This window comes from Gossypium arboreum, chromosome 1 (genome assembly GCF_025698485.1).
Source record: "Gossypium arboreum isolate Shixiya-1 chromosome 1, ASM2569848v2, whole genome shotgun sequence".
Classification (NCBI taxonomy): Eukaryota; Viridiplantae; Streptophyta; class Magnoliopsida; order Malvales; family Malvaceae; genus Gossypium; species Gossypium arboreum.
Genome location: NC_069070.1, coordinates 11,804,591 through 11,828,190, shown reverse-complemented (window position 1 = coordinate 11,828,190; position 23,600 = coordinate 11,804,591). Strand labels below are relative to the sequence as shown.

General features: G+C 34.5%; 1 non-coding gene across 1 annotated transcript; it reads right to left on the bottom strand.

Annotated features, from left to right (window-relative positions):
* Positions 1 to 13,349: 13,349 nt before the first annotated feature.
* Positions 13,350 to 13,456, bottom strand: LOC128282240 (small nucleolar RNA R71). The gene has a single exon (XR_008272450.1). It is a non-coding gene; the product is annotated as a small nucleolar RNA R71 (small nucleolar RNA).
* Between the last annotated feature and the right edge of the window lie 10,144 nt (positions 13,457 to 23,600).

Genomic DNA, 23,600 nt, shown 5'->3' with positions numbered 1-23,600 from the left:
GTAAACTTACTCCTAATCAACCCCCTCTTTAGATCGTTCAATTTTCCCGGATCGAAATCATGATGATCCACTGATCTTTCATTTTCAACCAAGATAGAGGCCGACCGACATCAACATAGAAAATCGTCAAACTTGTGAAAGGAATCATGATTCTTAATTCATAAGGGTGATCCATTGGAAAGATCCAAGTGTAGGCGTCTTAGAGAGTTGTAACACATCGGATCCACAATCAGGTGTGGGTTTTACATTAATTAAAAAAAATGAAAATATGTTTCATGTTGTTAAAATTTTATTAGTATCATTAAATGGCGCCTATCAAGAATACTCTATGTATTCAAAAAAAGGAATAAAAATCCATCAAATTGGAATATCCAAGTAAGTGAAACTAAACTGTTGTTTTTGTGATTTGTATGATGTATGATCTTGATTATTATTGATATAAAATGTATGAAAATATCATTATCATGTTATGTGATATTATGGCATATGTGAGTTTCGCATAATTTATAAAATATGAAATATTGATATATATATATATATATATATATATATATATATACATATGTATGTATGTATGTATGTATATTGAGTAAATATGTGATTAGCATGTTAAGCATGCCTATGTATTTTTAAGTGATGAGCAATATAATGAGCATACCTCACATGCCAAAGTGAAAATTTGATCTTTAAAGTGAAAAAGTGATTTTTGTGGTCATATCACATGCACGGGGTGGGATATGTGAAAAGAGGAAGAAGTGGAAGTTTATCTGCAAAAGTCGTGACTTGTCCACAATATTATAAAGTGGCAGTTTATCTGCAAAAGTGGTGGCTTGTCCACAATTTTATTAAGTGGCAGTTTATCTACAAAAGTGGTGGTTTGTCCACAATATTATTAAGTGGCAGTTTATCTGCATTATTGTGACACTATTCACAAATTGAAGTGTTTGGATGGACGAGTTCTGGGGAACTCGATTGTGGTGTGTAGCTGTGATGAGTAGGATGTTTTAAATAAAATTGCATAAATGTTTTATAAAATAGCATCGTCATAATCATGTGCATAAAGTGAAATATTTACTTGATTAATGATTATGTGTTCATTTACATTTATTTGTTAAAAGACCCACACTGGGTTTTAAAAGCTCACCCCTTTTAGTGTTATATAACCTTTTAGGTAATACTCGGACATAGGGTTTGGATTTAGTATTCGGTGGAGCCTCTCGGATTGTTTATTTTATGGATTTTTGGTAATGGTTTTTTTTAACTATGTGGTTTCTATTTATTGACTTTTGACTTTCGACTTTAGGCACTTCTTTTATTTTGGGTTGTTAGCTATTTTATAACTTAGAAATGTTATGCATGCATAAAAATTTTATGCGACTTTAAGTATTTTAAAGTATGGAGTTTATTTAAACTATTTACGATTTTACATAGTTTAAAACAAAATTATAATTCGTAATTTTCTATGTAGTTTTATGAAAGTCCGCTGCAAAATATTTTTACCCAAAACCCTTTTAATAAATAATTATAATACAATATCTTTATTTTCAAATAACTTAAAATGACATTATAATATAATGTCGTACTTTACTTTCAAAATTTATATTTTTAATAAATATTTTTTCAAAAAACAAAATCATTAAATTTTCAAAATTTTAAGTTTTCACAAAACACCTCAACCCTAGTCAATTTAAAAAAGTAAATAATTTCAAGCATTGTTAATGTAACTTCCGAGATTCAGTCATAACGTCTAGGCTGAGTTTGGGGCGTTACAGAAAGAACTAAGTGTTTTGATTGATCTTTAAGATTGATTATCTCTCTACTTGTTGTAGGATCTTTGGAACATGGTATTTATACCCTCTAATACATTTCCAACCGTTGGGGTTGTTTTGAAAGTTAATAGAGTCACTGTTCAATCCCAGATCATTAGATTCACCTGTAACAAAAGGTATCGATACTTTTTTTGTGAGTATCGATACTATTAGCATTTAATGTCTGATTCAGTGATCGTTAAACTTAATTTACAACGATACCAAAAATAAATTATCGATACTTGATAAAAGGTATTGATAATTTTTGTAAAAGTATTGATACTTTTTGTGTAAATTGAAAATAAAAATGTCAAATTAGTATCGATTTTAGAATGGGTAGTGATATCTTGAAAACTATTGATACTTGGTCAAAAAGTATCGATACTTGGAGCAATACTGACTTGTTTAAAACAATTTTAACATGATTGAAAATGTTTAACTCAATTGAAATCATTTTAACTTGATTTTATCAATTTTTCCAATTTTATTCAAAAACATTTTAATTTGTTATATCAAAAGATATTATTAAATAAAGCTTGGTTTAACATTTTAACTTAGCCACACATTACAAGTCGATTGTTGTTTTTTTTTTTGTCTATCTCTTCTTCTCATGTACAAACAAAAAGAAAATTGAACAAAATTTATTTTATGAATTTTTTCTTCTAATTTTCTTTTCAATATTGAGACTGAGACTAAAAGAGGATGTGGATCTGCACGATAAGATAGCTAGTGCTATCTTGGCAAAGTGGATCTCAACCTTACAAAGGTTTTATAAATTTCTAGTGTGGATTATTGTTAAAGGTCGAACATGTGGACATCAGTTGGTTTTCAACAATCGAACTCACTATTCTTATGAAAATAGAGAAATAATTAAATGAGGATGGTGACCACCCTTGTTTGAGGTGTTAATTCTTCTATTGTGTTTCGTGTGTCATGACGTGATAAAATCTTTCAAATTTATCCTTGATAGAAACAGATGTGTTGTATGTTTCATTTTTCCACTGCATTTAATTTGATGCTTGTTTCAAATTTATTTGTTGGCTATAATCAAGTTTCATGATTTTATCTCATGGAGTTTTTCCTAGTAAGATTTTAATGAGACACATTTTCATTAATGAACATTCAAGGGGGCTGTTGTAAATCCATTGTTAAATGGATGTCCATATAACTCTTAAAACCCTTCAAGTACTTATTCTCTTCTAACCCCTAAAGAATTTTTATAGGGTTCATTAATTTTCTTATTTATGTATTTGTAACATATAGTGATTGAGACCCTATACATAGAGGGTATGTATAAGTTTATTGCATTCTAAGTAAAAGCTGAATTATACTTTCACTTTTTGTCTAATCTTCTCTCTTGTTTGTACTATAATTCTTCTAATTTCATAATAATATATAAAGTTGAAGCAACACCTTATATTTTGCTTTAAAGGGTGTTTGCTGCAGATAATCTCATATTCCTAGAGCTAATGTAAGATGTTGGAATAACATTTTCCGTTTGGATTGGAAGATTATCTTAAGCCAATAATCCTAAATCCCCAACATTTTAGACTATGATAATCTCAATAACACATTTTTCTTAAGTAATCTTACATTACCCTGATAATGTGAATTTTTTTACTATTTTACCCTTTTTTTATCGACTTTGATCAATTTTACTTAAAAAAAAACAAAATAATAATGAAAGTAACATTTATATTGAATGATTTCTTAAAAATCAAATGAATTGAAAAAGTAATGTAGATACCATCCAATTAAAAAAAAAACACACACATCTGTGAAGTTCTCTACAACTGAATTTTTTTTTTCCGGCAATGAGTGATTATGAAAATTTGTCCGGTTGGGGCCGAAAATGATACCAATGGGGATCGTAATACAAAAAAAGTCAAGTTTAAGGATGTGGGAAAGGATTCCACAGAAAACAAGCTGGTAGATATACATCTAGTGAGTGGTGTTTCATGGAAGGATAAACTTTTGGGAGGGAGAAGTCCGGGACCCTCGGATGGTGCTACTGATATGGATCTTGAAATCAAATATGGCGACATTCTTTGATCCATATTCAATGGTATCCCCGCTATTGATTTCTCGGAGCGATTAAAAAAAGTCCTGGTAAAAGACATGGAATCGACTGTTGTCATTAAGTTGCTAGGACGCAATATTGGGTATGGGGTCTTGCATAATCGGATCTCCAGCCTTTGGAGACCCTCTCAACCCTTTCGTCTGATGGACGTGGAAAACGAGAACTATCTTGTCTGATTCCAAAATAGAGTAGATAATGATATGGCTCTAACTCAAGGTCCTTGGATAGTGTTTGGGCACTATCTCACAGTCCAGCCATGGACGGTAGATTTTGACCCTCTAAGACCTTTTCCAAGCACAATTTTGGCCCGGATCCGCTTTCTGGGACTGCCGAGATATATGTACAAAAAAAGGTGTTAGACGAGATCGGAAACTTGGTGGGAACAGTGGCAAAACTAGACATAAAAAAAAATAGTGGAGCGAGAAGGCAGTTCGCCAGAATGGCGGTGTTTGTAGATATGGAAAAACCGCTTATCTCGCAAGTGTTGATCAATGGTAGAATTCAATGAGTAGAGTTTGAAGCTCTACCCATGGTATGTTTTTCATGCGATAAATATGGCCATTTTAATAATGTTTGTTCTTCCTCTTTGACAGATCGGAGTACTTGCGATGGAAAAGACGACTCGACCGAAGTGATGTACAATGAATCAACGCGGGTGACGACAGAAGACGCCTTCGGTCCGTGGATGGTAGTTGAGCGCAAATCTAGGCGAAATCAATCTGGAAAATGGAATCAACAGGCGAGATATTCGGAGGAAAATTCAATTGGAACCAGATTTACGACGTTATCCTCTCTGGAAGATTAACCGGTGGGATTGTTGGCTGATATTTCGGAGAATTTATTAAGAAAATCAAGAATAATAGGCTGGATGTTGGGTTAGTGGTGGAAAAGAATAAAGAAAAAGAGTGCTGGGCCATGGTCATATGAAGGGCTTGTGGTGGAAAGGAATAACAATAAAAAAAAGGGGCGGGCCAAGGCATTAATGAAGTGCATGTGGTGGAAAAGAATAATGATGAAATAGTGGTGGGCGAAGCATTAATGAATGGCCTGTTGAACGGTCAAATAGGTTGCTAAGAAATGAAATTGGGTTAAATGGGTTATTAAGAAATGAAATTGGGCAAGATCCTTCATGTTTGATTTCAAGGCGCGAGCGAGATAGCCCACCTTTGGGGGATCGGGTCAAAATCGTCAGAAGCCCAATGCCCATTTACAGCAGAACCGGTTTTGGCAAATTTTGGGGATAAGGAACAGACGGTATTGGTGGGCCCCGTTTTCAATTCCACCTTCGAAGGACCACTCGAATTGGTGGTGAATTTAAATTAATTTTTTTCGATTCCAAACGACGCTCAGCAGTAACTTTCAAAGAGAATTTGGAGCCTAATTCGAACCCACAATCGGTGAAAAAAAAAGGAAATGGGCGTAATGCAAGATCTTTAGATAAAATGATTTGTGGATGTGGGGGACGTTTTAAACTTGCTGGAAATTCACGAGTCTCTCTCCCAGAAGCCATGAATTCTATGGCAAAGCTTATTGGTGAGCAAGTTGAAATTCTTTCTAATAAGACCGACGCCAAAGGCAAGGGTGAAAACGACTTTGGTATCCTTTAAATAGTTAGTCCTTTTACCTTAATTTTTATATTTATGAATTTTATTATTTTCTTTTGAAATTATCAAGGTTGTGATTATAATAAAGAGCATAAGCCAGATTTGGTTAGCCTATTAGAAATAAGGGTTAGTGGAGAAAAAGCAAATTCCATTATCGCGAGGCTCAGTTTTTAGTTTTCTCATCGAGTAAAGGCTATTGAATTTTTGGGAAGTATCTGGATTGGATGGAAAGAGTCAGTTTTTGTGAAGGTACTTAAAAATCATTCCCAATTTGTTTTAGTGAAAGTTTTTGATAACTCCTCCAAGCAACGTTTCCTGGTCGCCTTTGTTTATGTAGCCTTGATAGTTGCAAACAAAAACATCTTTGGGAGGTTTTACGAAGAACTATTCCAATTGATGAGACACTGTGGATGGCGATAGGTGACTTTAATGCCATTCTTTCCTCTAGTGAAAAGACAAGTGAACGGACTTTAGGGAAAATATGTCATCTTTTTGGTGAGTTTATGGATGCAAGCTAGTTGCAAGACTTGGGATTTTGAGGTTCACAGTTCACTTGGCAAAGAGGGGGGGATTATGGAGCGTTTAGACAAGCCATCTACAATAGCGTTTAGTACTCTAAGTATCCAAATTCTAAGGTCACTTATTTATCGCGACTCAAATCTGATCATAGGCTTTTAAAATAGTCTCTGAGTAACACCCCCTAACCCCAAACTGTCACTGGAATTGGGTTACGAGGTATTACCAGACTTATATACTAGCATTTATACAAAATCGAGTCATAATTTGCATATTAAATTGAAACTTCTCAAATTACACTATAAAGTCCTTAATATGGGTCTACGGGGCCCAATACATGCTTTAGAAGTAATTCGGGATTAAACCGGCAACTTTGGAAATTTTACCTTGAAGATAGGGGCACTGCCTGCGTGTGCTGGGGACGTGGCATGTGGCTGACCCGTGGGGTTCCCATGGCCGTGGGGACAGGCTATGGGCAGATATAACTTGCACACACGACCGTGGGGACAGCCCGTGTGACATAAACAAAAAGCCACACGGCCTGTGCACACGCCCATGTGACTTGGCCGTGTGAAAACATGATTTTTGATCATTTTAAAGCTATTTTTACATGCTAAACACATCTAATTCACGCCCCAACATTTACTAATAGTTTTTAAATCAAATATCATTCTTTATGCCATTCAAACTTAGCAAATATTCATTCATTCACTTCAATACCTCTTAAAGATTATGAACCACAATTTATATCGAAATTATACTACAATATCATGCTAGTCAAACTCATGTAAGTAACTTCCAAAATATGCATATTTCATACCATGTTTCAACATCTTTCATGCTCATTCTTATCATTTACAAAATAAAATATTATCAGCCTAGGTACATGCCAATTTACCAAAAGAAAGGTACTTCACCACTTTGAGTTCGGGATTGGCTTGGATGCTGAGTCTTTAACTTTCTTTCGTACCTAATCCTGCGCACGAAAAACAAACCGTACGCTGAGTATACATTCAGTGGTATTTCTATAAACTAATACTTAAAACAATAATAAGCTATGTATATACATTGTAACTTAAACTTTTTACTTTCATAATCTTAATAGCTTCACCCCTTACATTCATTTTACATTTATTCCTTGTAGCTAAGTAATTCATATATTTTTATATTTCATGTCTTTCGATAATTTAAACATTCGTAAATCAATCACAGTCACTTAATCAATATCAGACAGTCTTCAGTACTTTCATTTACCCCTATTAACATCACTCGGACTTAGACGGATACGCGGATCCAACCCACACACCGGGGATAATATACAGTGTTTCATCGGCCGAAACCAGAATACATCGTAGGGTATGATATGATATGATATAAGATCATAGTCAGTCTGAAGTACCTCTTGAACGAATCCGGAACGATCCACGATGAGTCGACACATATAGTGTCTCATCGACACACAGTCGAATATCCTGAACACTTCCAATCCTATGGCATGCCAATTGTATCCGACTAGCCCGAAAATCATTAATAGGGTATTCAAATTGTTTCATTTCAATACGGAAGAAATAATGATTTCCATCATATCATTCATTATACATTCTAACTATTAAAAATAACAATTACATTGTATTAAATCATTAAGCATAGTTTATAGAAATACAAACTGAAATTCTCGGGTTTATTCGATATCCTTGTTCACTTTCTCCTTTCTCTTTTTCGATGACATTTCCGGTGCTACGTTGGCTACATAAAATTTAACATTTAAAATTATCAATATATGTTATTTAATAACACGCTCTTTAATTTGCATGTAATTTTTACTATATTTCTATTTAGGTCCTACCACCATAACCATTCTTTTTCTTCAAATAACCTTATAAATTTCATTTTATACCTACTTTAAACAAGTTTCAACTCTTAATATTCAATATAAAACATCAATTCTACAATTTAAACAATTTAATCCCTACTATAACAAAACTTTACAATTTAATACCTACTATAACATCAATATGTATCTTTACAATTCAATCCTTCTTCCACTTCTAACTTGAATTTCTATCAATTAAACCAATAATTCTTTCATTCACTCAACTTAATCAACACTTAAAAATTCAATAACTTTTTAAATTTCAACAAAATTCAAATATTATTTCTTCCTAAGATTCCATAGACACCAAAATTACAAGAAAAAGGGATTAAATTGACTTACGAATCAAACTTGATATCTTAAAACCCTAATTTTTCCTTTTCTTTTTCCTTCTCTTTTTCCTTCTTTCTTTCCTTGCTAATTGTGCCTTCTTTCTTTCTTTCTTCTTTTTTTTTAATTTCATTTTTTATTCTTTTATCATATTATTAACTATTATATTATTATAATTATTAATTTCTTAAATAATAAGTAAATACATTTATTTACTTACATTTGTACCAATTATAATAATCTGAGATGTATTTATACTTACCACACACTTGTCACATAAGGCTTATTTGTTAATTTAGTCCTTGACTTTTTATAGTTAATAATTAAACCTTCATACTTTATTCAATTTAATCCATATATTTAATTAACCCTAATTAAGCTAAATTTACTTAATTAAAATCTAATTAGCCTCTCACTTAACTTCGTAAATATTTATTAATATTTCTAATAAATATTTACTGAATCTAATTTTCAAAATCGAAAACCCAAAAATTCACTTTTCCAATGACCTTAAAATTAAGTAACAATTACATTGTATTAAATCATTAAGCATAGTTTATAGAAATACAAATCGAAATTCTCGGGTTTATTCGATATCCTCGTTCACTTTCTCCTTTCCCTTTTTCGATGACGTTTCCAGTGCTACGTTGACTACATAAAATTTAACATTAAAAATTTTCAATATATGTTATTTAATAACACACTCTTTAATTTTCATGTACTTTTACTATATTTCCAATTAGGTCCTACCACCATAACCATTCTTTTTCTTCAAATAACCTTATAAATTTCATTTTATACCTACTTTAAACAAGTTTCAACTCTTAATATTCAATATAAAATATCAATTCTACAATTTAAACAATTTAGTCCTTACTATAACAAAACTTATATCTATCTTTACAATTCAATCCTTCTCTCACTTCTAACTTGAATTTCTATCAATTAAACCAATAATTCTTTCATTCACAAAAAACTTAATCAACACTTAAAAATTCAATAACTTTCTAAATTTCAACAAAATTCAAATAGTATTTCTTCCTAAGATTCCATAGACACCAAAATTACAAGAAAAGGGGATTAAATTGACTTACCAATCAATCTTGAAATCTTAAAACCCAAATTTTCCCTTTTCTTTTTTCTTTCCCTTTTTCTTTCTTTCTTTCCCTGCTAATCGTGCCTTCTTTCTTTCTTTTTTTTTTTATTTCATTTTTTATTCTTTTATTATATTATTAACTATTATATTATTATAATCATTAATTTCTTAAATAATAAGTAAATACATTTATTTACATACATTTGTACCAATTATAATAATACAAATGTATTTATACTTACCACACTTGTCACATAAGGCTTATTTACTAATTTAGTCCTTGACTTTTCTATAGTTAATAATTAAACCTTCACACTTTATTCAATTTAATCCATATACTTAACTAACCCTAATTAAGCTAAATTTACTTAATTAAAATCTAATTAACCTCTCACTTAACTTCGTAAATATTTCTAATAAATATTTACGAATCTAATTTTCTAAATCGAAAACCCCAAAACTCACTTTTCCAATGACCTTAAAACTTGGGTTGTTACATGTCTGATCACTATGCCGTCAAAGCACGTCTATTCAGATTCTTAGCAAGTTGGATTAAGTACCCATGTTTTTTGGATTTTGTTAAGGAAAATTGGAGAGTCTCTAATAATATATCGATGGTGCATTCTGAGTTTACATAACAGGTTAAAAGATGGAATAAATATGTGTATGGTTTTATTTTTACTCGTAAGAAGCTTTTGACTAGGAAGCTTAAAAGCATTGAGATCGAGTGAGATAGAAGGGGATTTTCTTATCTTAATCAAGTTGAGATGAAAGTGAGAGAGGAATTCGAAAATGTGTTACACCATGGGGAGGTTTTTTGGTGTCAGAAGGCACAATGGGTTTGGTTGGTTTTAGGGGACCGAAATACAAAATTTTTCCAAACGCGCACTCTGAGGAGAAGAATACAGAATGAAATTACTGCCTTAAAAAATTATCTGGGTGATTGGATTATGGATAAGGATCAACTGAAAACTGAAGCGGTTAATTTTTATAATACTTTATATGGTGAGCACCCCAGGCCGATGAGAGGTCTACCTCCTAATGATTTTCCTCGCTTCAATGACGAGGGTTTTAATCTCCTTAATAGACCAGTCTCTGATGAGGAAATCAAAGCTGTTCTTTTTGACATGAAACCTCTAAATGCTCTAGGAAGTGATGGTTTTCATGCTTTATTTTATCAGAGTCAGTGGGATCATGTAAGTGCCTCCGTTTGTAGATGGGTTAAAGATGTCTTTAACTACGAAAGCATTGATTCAGAATTGAATAACATGTTTATCATGCTTATCCCTAAAATTCAAATTTTGGAGGGCTTCGCTCACTTTCGACCTATTAGTTTATGTTCTGTCCTTTACAAACTGGTTATAAAGGCTATTGCAAATTAGTTTAAGGTGGTTTTTCCAAGAATTATAGCTCTTGAACAGACTGGTTTTGTAGCAGGATGTAACATCACGAATAACACCATCATCGCGTAAGAAACCATACACTCTATAAAGAGCACATAGAAGAACATGAGATGGATGGCCATAAAAATTAATTTAGAGAAAGCTTATGATTGGGTACGATGGGATTTCATCGATGCATCACTTCAAGCTGCAGGTATTTCTAATTTCATTTGTAATGTTATTATGTCTACAATTTCTAGCTCTACTATGTAGGTTTTATAGAATGAGATTCTAACTCCTAAATTTTAGCCAGTTAGGGGTGTCCGCTAGGGATGTCCTTTATCTCCTTATTTGTTTATCTTGTGCATAGAGTAGTTGGGCCATAGAATTCGTGCTGCTATTGATGCTGGTAACTGGTCCGCTATTCAATTGGCTTGTAATGGTCCACCACATCTTTTTTTTTTCATAAATAACTTGATTCTTTTTGGCTAAGCTGAGGAACATCAAGCTCGAGTAATAAAAAACATTCTCGACGAATTCTGTTGTTACTCAAGACACATGATTAATATGAGGAAGATGAAAAAAAAATTCTCTAGAGGGGTTGATGGTAGTGTAGGGAGGTGATAAACCGTAATTTATACATATTTTTACCCCATGCTTAACACATTTTATGGATGATTTCTCCTTATATTTGGTGAATTCGATGCTCCTAATCCTTTAATTTCATGTTTTATACTTAGGTGAGCATAGGAGAGTAAAAAGATCGAGAAACGGGCCAAAAATGGAGAAAACAGGCCAACGTGAGAAATCAGCACGGCTTAGAGTTCACCATACGGGTAGACCACACGCCCGTGTAGGTTTAATAGGCTTTGGCACGGCCTTAAGTAATCGCACACGGGAGTGTCCTTGCCGAGCCCAAGTTTAGTCCAATTCGGAAAAGGCTAATTTTGAGGGCTCTTAGGCATTCCAAAGACTATTTAAACACTTGAGGAGGCAGTTAGGAAGGGGACGCAGAGTAGGAAGCAGGGAATAACTCAAGGAAAGCCTATTGATCCATCTCAAGGGTCGGATTCATCATCAAGACTGGAGATCTCCCTTCAAGTTCCTTCAAAAGTTTTGGGTTTTCTTATATTTTGTTATCTTTATGCTTTTGAGAAGTTTTCCTTCATAAATATGAACTAAACCCCCTAAATACCTAAGGGGAATGAAGCCTAAGACAGATCTTGTTATTATTATCTGAATTATATGATAAATATTTAACTTGTTCTTAATTATGTATTCTTAATTCTTGTCTTAATATTCCAGGATATTGAGTCAAGTCAATGCTCTTATTCAGAGGAGGAATAGACCCTATCTAAGAGTAAAATTGTCATAATTAAGAGGAGTTGATTGCACGCCTAGAGATAAAGTGACAAAAGTTTGCGGGATTAGGGTGAAACCTAATAAGGGAATCCATAGATCAAGTTAATGCAATTTTAGGGTGTTAATTAAAAAGAGATTTCGATTATTCAACTAGGGTTAGACGTTATTAGTCTCGAGAGAGATAATAATATAACTTAGAGATTTCTATGGATCAAGTCAAATAAATAAATCGTCTGATTCAAAGTCAAATAACGAGTGAAGTCTATGTGGATTTTCCCTTAGGTATTTTCTCTATCAATCGAATTTTCCCAAAAGTATTTTCCCAAGTTTTCTTTCTGTTCATTCTTAATTAGTAATTAGTTTAGATAACCAAACCTCTTAATTTTTAGGCTAGATAATAAAAAGAAAGTAAATACTAGTACTCGTAGTTCCTTTGGGTTCGACAATCCGGTCTTACTGAACTGTACTACTGTTCGATAGGTACACTTGCCTTAATCGTGATAATAAGTTAGTCTCAAGAACGTTTCATTTATAAATCTTAAAACCTGTTACGAATATCATGTATCAAGTTTTTGGCGCCGTTGCCGGGAACTAGGTTATTAGGAACACTCGATTTTTATTACTTTAGCCATTTTACTTTTATTGCAATTTAAATTTTTATTTTATTTTATTTTCTAATTCTTCATTTATTTCCTTCTGATAGGTTTTTCTAGTTTATGACCAGAAGAAACCCGTCAGGACCATTAATTTTTGATGGTGAGACTGACCGCACAATTCGCAGAAACCGGAGAGAAATAAGGCCCAACCTAAGATACACAGAGGACGAGCAAGAGGACGATACTTCAACCACAATCGAGGAGATGGCTGAAAACCAAGAAAATTCGCTACCTTCTGCGATTGCTGCTGATCCAGTAAATCAGAATCCTGTTCCACGCACTATGTATGATTATACTAAACCTAATTTAACAGGAACTGAGTCAAGTATAGTTAGACCTACTATTGCTGCAAATAATTTTGAACTGAAACCTAACACAATTCAAATGATACAACAGTTTGTTCAGTTTGATGGTTTGCAGGATGAGGATCCCAACGCTCACTTGGCAAATTTCTTAGAATTTTGCGATACCTTTAAAATTAATGGCGTTTCTGATGACGCCATTCGCATTCGGTTGTTTCCCTTTTCGTTAAGGAATAAGACTAAACAATGGTTGAACTCGTTACCACGATGGTCAATCACTACTTGGGAACAAATGACCGAAAAGTTTTTATTAAAATATTTTTCGCCAGCTAAAATAGTCACATTACGTAATGATATGTCTTGTTTTGTGCAGATGGATTTAGAAACACTCTATGATGTATGGGAGAGATACAATGACCTTTTGAGAAGGTGCCCTCAACATAGGTTACCGCTTTGGCTATAGGTTCAAACGTTTCATAATAGCTTGAATCATTCGACTCGATAGATGATTGATGCAGCTGCTGGAGGAACTATCAATAATAAGACACCTGAGGCGGCTTACAAATTTATTGAGGAGATGTCACTGAATAACTATCAAAGGCAAGTTATGAGAACAAAGCCGACGAAAGTAGCCGGTGTTTTCAACCTCGACGCGGTTACTATGCTATCTAACCAAGTAGAACTCTTAAATAAAAAGATTGACGGTTTGTGTGGTTCTACTCAGGTACATCCAGTGATGAGGTGCAATTCGAATAGAGGAGGAGCATGCACAGAATATCAATCCTTCAACCTTAGCATCGAGGAGGAACAAGTCCAATATATAGGTAACAATAACTCTAAACCCCAAAATAACCCGCATAGCAACACTTATAATGCATGTTGGAGGAACCATCCCAATTTTTCGTGGGGCGGTCAAGGAAATCAAAGGCCACAACATCCTCTGGGTTTTCAACAACCACCTTACCAGTAAGAGAAAAAGCCGAACCTTGAGGAGATGCTAACAAAATTCATCTCAGTGTCAGAAACTCGTTTTCAGAATACTGAGACAGTACTCAAAAATCAACAAATATCAATCTAGGGGTTTGAAACTCAAATTGGACAGCTCGCCAAGTTGATTTCCGAACGACCAAAACGTAGCCTGCCAAGCAACACTAAATTTAACCCAAGGAAGCAACTCAATGCGACTGTCATTCAAGATGAGGAAAGGCTAGTTGCAGAACCAAGGCCAGAAACAGTGGTAAGCAAAGGTAAGGATGAGGTAGGCCACAATGAGCCAAAGCTGGTAATTACAGAATATAAACCTCGTGTGCCATACCCCAATGCGACAAGGAAAGACTGCTCAGACGAACAATTTGGTAAATTCTTTAAACTTTTAAAGAAACTACATATTAACTTACCGTTTATTGAAGCCCTTTCGCAGATGCCAAATGCAGTCAAGTTGTTAAAGGAGCTTCTAGCAAATAAACGGAAGTTAGATGAAGCATCGCATGTGGAGCTGAACGCCATCTGCTCAGCCATTCTACAGAATAAGCTGCCCAACAAACTAAAATATCTAGGGAGTTTTACAATTCCTTGCTTAATTGGTAGCTTAGATGTTAATAATTTGTTGGCTGATTTAGAGGCTAGTATCAATGTTATGCCTTACAAATTGTTTAAGCATCTAGGTCTACGGAAACCCAAACAAACTAGAATGAACAATCAATTAGCAGATAAAACTATCAGATTTCTTAGGGGTATTGTTGAAGATCTACTCGTTAAAATCAACAAATTTATATTCCCAATTGATTTCATTGTTTTAGACATAGAGGAGGATAGCAATGTCCCCTTAATTTTAGGAAGGCCATTTTTAGCAACCGCCAGAACAATTATTGATGTTGGCATAGGTGAACTCACACTTCATGTGGGAGACCGTAATTCAAATAACACATCAAAAATCAAAGGTGACTGTACAAATTATTTGGCTAAAACTAACCATATAGTGCAACCTTCTTTGCAAGAAATAGGTTCGAAGAACATACATAAGCCAAGCAACAACAAAAAACCCAGCCATGAAGAACGAATATTGCAAATCGAGGAGCTAGATGAATGGCGGACACATAAATCGAGAAAATACGATAAACCAAAACCACGTTATGACGAGCTCAATACCTCACCAAATCAACTTAAGGTTGGAGACAAAGTACTACTAGATGCAGCAGATCCTCGCATTACCACTTCTGAACCTAATGAAGAAATTCCTCTTACGGTATTCAGTATTTTTTCATATGGTACAGTCGAGGTAATTCATCCCAAATTCGGTACTTTTAAGGTAAACAATACTCGTCTTAGACCTTATGTTGATAAAGTTGATAGCGGGGATGAGGGGTGTAAACTCTTCGCACCACCTTGACCATGCAGAAGAGGGGTAAGTCCAGCTTAAGACTATAAATAAGCGCTTCTCAGGAGGCAACCTGAGCACTAACAGTATTAATTTCTTTAAATTTTAGTTTTTAACATCTAACGTACTAACCAAATCATGGAACACAGGCTTTCTAAAGCCCACACGGCTAGGCACATAGGCGTGCCTTAGGCTACGTGAAAATAGGGCAAAATTTTTCTAACACAGGAAGCGATAAGTCGCCACGACCGTGCGACATGACCGTGGGCGAAACTGCCAAAACAACACGGGCATGAGACACGCCCGTGCCTTGAAACCGTGGTTAAAACTGAGAATGTTACACGGGCATATGACAAGCCCGTGCCCAGCACCCGTGGGCGAACCAGTCAAATTAACACGGGCGTGGGAGAAGCGAACGAAGTAACACACGGCCATGCGACACGGTTGTGTGCACCCACACATCCAAGCAACACGGGCATGGGCCGAATGTCAGACGCGTCCAAATTCAAAATTTGCGAAACACAAAAGCAAAAATTAAGCCACACGGGCATGTCCCACGGCCGTGTGCCCTAACACCTATAAAAACCCCTTACTATTCATCATCTCCCTCCCCAAAAATCCCTAACCCTAGCCGCTGCAACTCCACACGCCCTACCCCCCATGCCCGTGCGCCGCCTACAACACTGATTCCGACGCCTCAAGTTTATTCTTTTTGCGTTTGTTTACTCTTTTCTCCTTATTTCCTTCAAAATTTTTGTTTATTTCATGATTTCTCTACTCTATTTACCTATTTTAAATGAATATTCATAGTTAGAATAATAGAATACTTTTGCTCTTTATAAGAATTTTGTCATTATGCTACACTCTTCTATTTTTCTTGTTTCCATGAAATTTATACTTACACATATGTATCAATTCATTCGATATTCCCGAAACATTATTTTCATAAGTCCTATTTTCATAACTTGTTATATTTGCTTTAATTGTTTTAAGTTTTATCTATCCATATTTAGTTTTGATTTTCCATACTATTCTTGAGACGTGTTAGTTGAACTTTGATTTTTGTTTCACTACAGATATACCATGTCATGTTCACGTAGAAAGAAAACTATTGTCCCCGCCTCCAAGAAGAGGAAAGGAGCATCATAATCCTCGTGCCCCATCTCGAAAAATTGACACCCATTCCTCTAGTTCCCACTAGGAAATCAGGAGGAACTTTTTCAGATACTTCGGGCACGACCTTTAGGTGTAGACCGCTGCATTGACTGGACCGCGCTTGAACAAGTTCAGTTGGTTGGCGATGTCCGAGCCCTCCTGACAACAGATCCATGGGAAGTCTTCTTTGCGATCATTGAGCCGACGTTCCTTGAGCTTACACTTGAACTTTGCTTGACCTTTCATGTTCAAGATGTCATGACCAACTTCGATGACCCTGGAACAGTCCAGTTTCGTCTCGGCAGTTTAGTCTACCAGTTGAGTGTTCCCGAGTTCGGTATCGCTTTGGGCCTTTATACGGAGGAGTTCATGGAAGACAACGAGCTCAACACCTTCCATCGCCACATCTACTACTCCCCTTCGAAGTGTTAGAGGGCTTTGGTCCCCAACTCGGCTTCCTACGATCCCGACCGCTCTAAGGCATCGGCTTTCTCTCCCTCCTTGAGATACCTACACGTCATCTTGGCACACACTTTGACAGGCCAGCAAGAGAGCACCGGCATCGTCAACACTCATGACGCCTACTTTCTATGGAGTATGGCAAATAGGCACGTCTTCGACCTCGCCTACTTCATTTGTAACGGCCTAATTTTCAGTGGTGTCGGAAATGGTGATTTGAGATCACTAAATTCGACAAATAAGATTGAACAAGATAGTAATTTAATATTTATGAGTCAAGTAAGAATTTAGAAGAATTTGTGAAATGGTGAAATTAGTGAATTAAAAGAATTTATTAGGTCAAACGGGTCAAAAATGAGGTATCGAGACCTCAAAGTTGAAAATCGAGCTATAAATATTTTTATAAATATTTATGGAGTGTCATTGAGTTAGTATTAAAGTTTAGTTAGAAAATTTTAACGTTTGGATGGCTAATTAATTAAAAAGGATTAAATTGAAAATAGCACAAAATTTGTTAAATTGTGAGTAAATAGCTTAAGTATTTAAAAAGATGGATTTAAAGAGCAATTAGACCCAAAGGTTAATGGCTGGACGGTTTGGGTATGAAATAAGCAAGAAAACAATGTGAACAAGGGGCAAAATTGGAAATAGATAAAAGTTAATAGTTAAATAATGATGTAATTGAAAAATCTAGACATTTCTTCATATTTTCTCAGCCAAAACGCCATAGAAGGTCTGGAGAAAGCTTTTTTTTCATATTTTTACATCATGTGAGTCTAATTCTTGCTTTTTCTTGATAATTTTTATGTTTTTATGACTTTTACAATTAGGTCCACTTGTAGAATTCATTAGTTTTTTGATTTTATGGGTGAAATTGGAAGTTACCCTAGATGGATAAGGGAATTTTATGATGAATTATTATGAAATTTAAGTTCTAATTTCATATTAAGGTGGTTTTATTAAGTGATTTTGATAGGAAATGATATTTAGGACCTAATTGTGAAAAAGTTGTGAATTGAAGGTTTCTGTTGAAATTCAGAATATAAAAGGTTTTGAAATAGTTTATAATGATAAAATAAAGTGTTAATTGAGAAAAATTAGTTCAATTGATGGGTGAATTGAGTAGGGACTAAATTGTGAAAATCTGTAAATTTTGGGGTAAAAGTGCAATTTCGAAATTTGAACAGCATAAATTGTGAAGTGAAATAGAAATCAAATAAATGCTAATGAGTAGAAATATTTTATATTATAGATCAAGAATCCAAAGAAGAATGAGGAAAAGAAAAAGTTGCGGAATAGTCCCTAAATTTCAATATCTTCTACAAATTAGCCGGTAAGTTCATATGGTTGAATTTAGATGTTTATTTGTGAATGATTGAAGTTTATAATGTGTTATTATATACTGAATTTGTTGTGGGATTGTGTAGATTTTGTTAATGAAAGAATAAATGTGGAAATGCAAATTAGGAAAACGCAGGATTGAGTACGTTCAGTATCGTGACGTGTGATGAATTGACGGATAAGACCATGGTTGTTCCATGGCAAAGTGTGAAATGTAGGTATGGTATCATCCATACTGAGTTGTGAAATGTAGGTATGGTATTATCCATCTTGAAATGTGAAATGTAGGAATGGTATTATCAAATCCATCTTGAGTTAAGAAATGTAGGTATGGCATTTCCCATACCGAGTTGAAAATGTAGGTATGGTATTTCAATGAGGAAAACCATACTGAGTTGTGAATCGTGGTAACCGAGCAACGACGTACTCAATTTCGTAAGCCGTTTCCTAATTTGATTATAAGAAATAAAGAGAAGTGATCCAAATGGAAGAGATTGAGTAGTTGTTCTTGTTGAGCTCAACTATGTGAATTATTATAACAATGGTTGTGAATCGCAGGAAACTTTAGTAAGTGTTTTGGTATTGTTTGGAAATATTATGTTTGGTAAGCATTACTTTTAACCTATGAACTTACTAAGCTTCAATAAGCTTACTTGTGTGTGTTTAATATTTTATGTAGATTGACTTGAAGTGAAGTGGGTAGATCGGATCAACACAACAAAGCACACTATCCAGATCAATTCCGGTAGCTTTTGTTTTATGTTTGAAGATTTATATGGCATGTATAGAGTTTAAATGAAATGAAGTAAAGATGTTATAAACTAGTTAACAACATTTTGTACTAAAATAGTTTTTGGTTAGTAGCAGTAGTCTGAGTTTGAAAATTCACCATAAATCATAAAAATATAATTATAGGTTGAATAAAATATGAAATTAAATCTTATTGAATCTAGTTTCACATAGAAGAAACGGTGTAAGCAAAAGGCTTTCATATCAGGAGATATTTGAATTTTTGTGAGACAAGGTCAGAGTGATTTTGAACTCCCCTGTTCTGATTTGTAAAAATCATTAAAATTATAAAAATTAATTATGAGTCATACTATATATGTATGGATTCCTTATTGAGTCTATTTTAATAGAAATAAACGTCTTGGTTATTTGAATTCTGTACATGGAGAAATTTGGTTCGTAGTGAACAGGGTCAGAGCAGCCGAACCCTGAAACAGGGAGACTTCAACTAATAAACTGTACTAATTGGCCCAACCAAAATTCTAGAAAAAATTAGTAAGTAGATATATAAGCCTAGATTTGGGGAAAATTTACAGATTTAGATTTCGAGTTTTGTAACTCGAGATATGATTTTTTTTCATCTGTAACGCAGTTGGACAGCTTGTCTGGAAAGTGTGATATAAATTGTTTGAATTTGTTTAAGTGCTCAAATAAGTTTAGTAATGCCTCGTGCTCGACTCCGGCGACGGTCTAGGGTAAAGGGGGATTTACATCATTACCCTTGCCATTCCCACCAGATGAAGAGGCATCGGAGGGGGGTCATATCCATTGGCCCCTACGTAACTCAGTTGGCTCTACACTTCGAGATCCTCAACACAGCAGCCCAATCATCCTCCCTCACTCTCATCGGCCAGATGTCCCCACAGGGCATCTTGAGTATGTTACATATGAGGATGATCGAGAAGCGCCGAGAAACCCACCCTCCTCAATATTGCCTCGCCCAATCAGCCGAGGAGAAAGACCCCGAGGACATTACTGATGATGTCCCTCCACGTCACGAGGATCCACCGACTCAGCCACCACCCCCATCTCGTCCTGTTTATGTGGCAGATTCATACGCTGACATCTCTGAGCGCCTTACTTGATTCGAGCAACAGTGTTTTCAATGCTTCGATAACATTGATGCTACTCTACAGCAGATTTGTCAGCACTTCCACATCTCATCGCCATCCCCACCTCGCAAACCATCTAGGGATGAAGATGTTTAAAAACTTTTATTTATTATTTTATGTTTTTACTTTTATTTTAATTTAAGACTACTTTTTATTTTTCTTTAAGCTTATTTTTATTAGGTTTTATAACTATTATTTTATAATTTTTAATTTCGGCTAATTCATTACGAGTAATTATTCTTTCTTATATATTTCCTAAAAGAGTTCCTGATTCTATCACAGTTATAAAGAGCTCCAAAGCTCACTATTACTCAGGAACTTGAAACTTCACTGGGAAAGGTTCTCCACGACTGCCATGCCCTGCTCGATCACGACCATAGCCAACTTGAGACATAATATTCTTTTGGCGCAGCATTTGTGGAACCCAACCTCTACCACCACCGGAGTATCCTCCTCTACCCTCATCATTGCTTTCGCTGTTCATTCTCCATGACTCCAATTCAAGGAGTTCAAGCATCATTTAGGAAGTTTCACTTCTCTTCCTATCTTATGATTATATATCTATCTTTGTCAATATATCTCTCTTTGTACATTGAGGGCAATGTACATCTTAAGTGTGGGGGGGTCTTTCATATCATCATTAGAAATCCCTAAATTTTGTCTTATTCTCATGTGATCTTCTCATGCCATGATTAGAATGAATTTTGATTAATTTATGATTTTTATTGATATGTCTTGAATTAAAACTTAGGCATTCATGCATTGATTGTTTAAACTTTAAGATATTAGAGAATCAAGCATGATAAGTTGACTTTTGAATTTAAAATTTTATAGGTTGTTTCTCCCAAGTTTAGGTATTATCTTGGGTTGAAATTCAAAAGTTTAAACATAAAAAAGCCGTAATTTTTGTGAGATTTTGAGCCTTTAAAGCATCTATTATTTCTTTCATGTTCACTTTTAATGTTGCTTGAGTGCGTCAATCTTGATTTGTTATTCTAGAACTTGCTTGATTATGCATGTCAAGACCACACCATTTGATTTGATATGTCAAGATGATAAAGGCACTTAGGTTTAACCCACTCACTCCATAAAAGCCTAACAAACCATTCATTGATTTACCCCTAATATTAACCCATAACTCATTATTGTTGAAATCCCCTAAATTAATTTGATCCCTATTTTTGTCGAGATTTGAGTTGGAATAGTTGCTTAGCTATGTTTTATTCTATTTTGTATTTTGACTTGTTCTTAAAAAAAACATTCATACTTACATTTTAGTAGTAATTCGGTATTGTTGAGTCGTAGTATCTAAATCCCATCTTTTGAGAAGAAGCTCACTTGTACTTAATTGATGTTTGATTATTTTTTTGAGTTAGGCAATTTTTCAATTCAATCTCGATTCTAACCTTTTCTTTCAGCTTGTGACCACACCCCCTAACCAAAGCTACGTTACAACCCTTTAAAGACCTTTTGATTGATGTTCATCTCAATATATAGTGGTGGAGATTTGATTTTCATGCAAGCCTATGGTAATGACTTTTCATTATTGACTATTGAGTGCTTCATGTATTGTCCTTAAACACCTCAAGTGATTTGAGTGAATCTTTAGTGAGGATGTGAAACTCTGTGATATTTTGAGTCGAAGGTAATTACTTAGATGAAGGGAGACACCTATGCTTTCATGATAAAATACTCAACTTGGAATGTTTGAAACTTTGATGTTCTTTCAGTCAAATTCTCAATGTATGATTACTTATGGATTATTCTGAGATATTATTAATAGGAATTATAAGTTAAGAAGAATTTATTTTGATTGTGAGTTGAGGATTTTGCTTAAGTACAAGCAAATGCTTAAGTGTAAGGGTATTTGATAAACCGTAATTTATACATATTTTTACCCCATGCTTAACACATTTATAGATGATTTCTCCTTAGATTTGGTGAATTCAATGCTCCTAATCTTTTAATTTCATGTTTTATACTTAGGTAAGTATAGGAGAGTAAAAGGACCGAGAAACGGGCCAAAAACGGAGAAAATGGGCCAACGTGAGAAATCAGCACGGCCTAGAGTTCACCACATGGGTAGACACATGCCCATGTACGTTTAACAGGCTCTGCCACGGCCTTAAGTAATCGCACACGGGCGAGTCCCTGCCGAGCCCAAGTTTAGTCCAATTCAAAAAAAGGCCAATTTTGAGGGCTCTTAAGCATTCCAAAACCTATTTAAACACTTGAGGAGGCACTTAGGAAGGGGACGCAGAGTAGGAAGTAAGAAATTACTCAAGGAAAGTCGATTGATACATCTCAAGGGTCGGATTCATCATCAAGACTGGAAATCTCCCTTCAAGTTCCTTCAGGAATTTTGGGTTTTTCTTATGTTTTTTTTATTTTTATGCTTTTGAGATGTTTTCCTTCATAAATATGAACTAAACCCCCTAAATACCTAAGGGGAATGAAACCTAAGACAGATCTTGTTATTATTATTTGAATTATATGATAAATATTTGACTTATTCTTAATTATATGTTCTTAATTCTTGTCTTAATATTCCAAAATATTGATTCAAGTCAAAGCTCTTATCAGAGGAGGAATAGACCCTATCTAAGAGTAAAATTGTCATAATTAAGCAGAGTTGATTGTGCGTCTAGAGATAGGGTGACAAGATTTTGCCAGATTAGGGTGAAACCTAATAAGGGAATCCATAGATAGAGTTAATGCAATTCTAAGGTGTTAATTAGAAAGAGATTTCAATTATTCAACCTAGGGTTAGACGTTATTAGTCTCGAGAGAGATAATAATATAACTTAGGGATTTCTACGGATCAAGTCAAATGAATAAATCGTCTGATTTAGAGTCAAATAACAAGTGAAGTCAAATAACAAGTGAAGGCTAAATGGATTTTTCCTTAAGTATTGTCTCTATCAATCGAATTTTCCCAAAATTATTTTCCCAAGTTTTCTTTCTGTGCATTCTTAGTTAGTAATTAGTTTAGATAACCAAACCTCTTAATTTTTAGGCTAGATAATAAAAGTGAAGTAAATACTAGTACTCATAGTTTCTTTGGGTTTGACAATCCGGTCTTACTGAACTGTACTACTGTTCGATAGGTACACTTGCCTTAATTGTGATAATAAGTTAGTCTCAAGAACGTTTCATTTATAAATCTTAAAACCTGTTGCGAATATCACGCATCAAGAGGAGTATCAATAGATTTTTTGGTTTTCAGGATGTGAGTAACATGGGAACGTATCTGGGTGTGCCCCTTTTCCATGAGGAGGTTACCAAAAATACGTTATGCTTCGTGGTTGATAAGGTGCGTAGTAAATTTTCTAGCTAGGATGCAAGATAGCTCTATTTA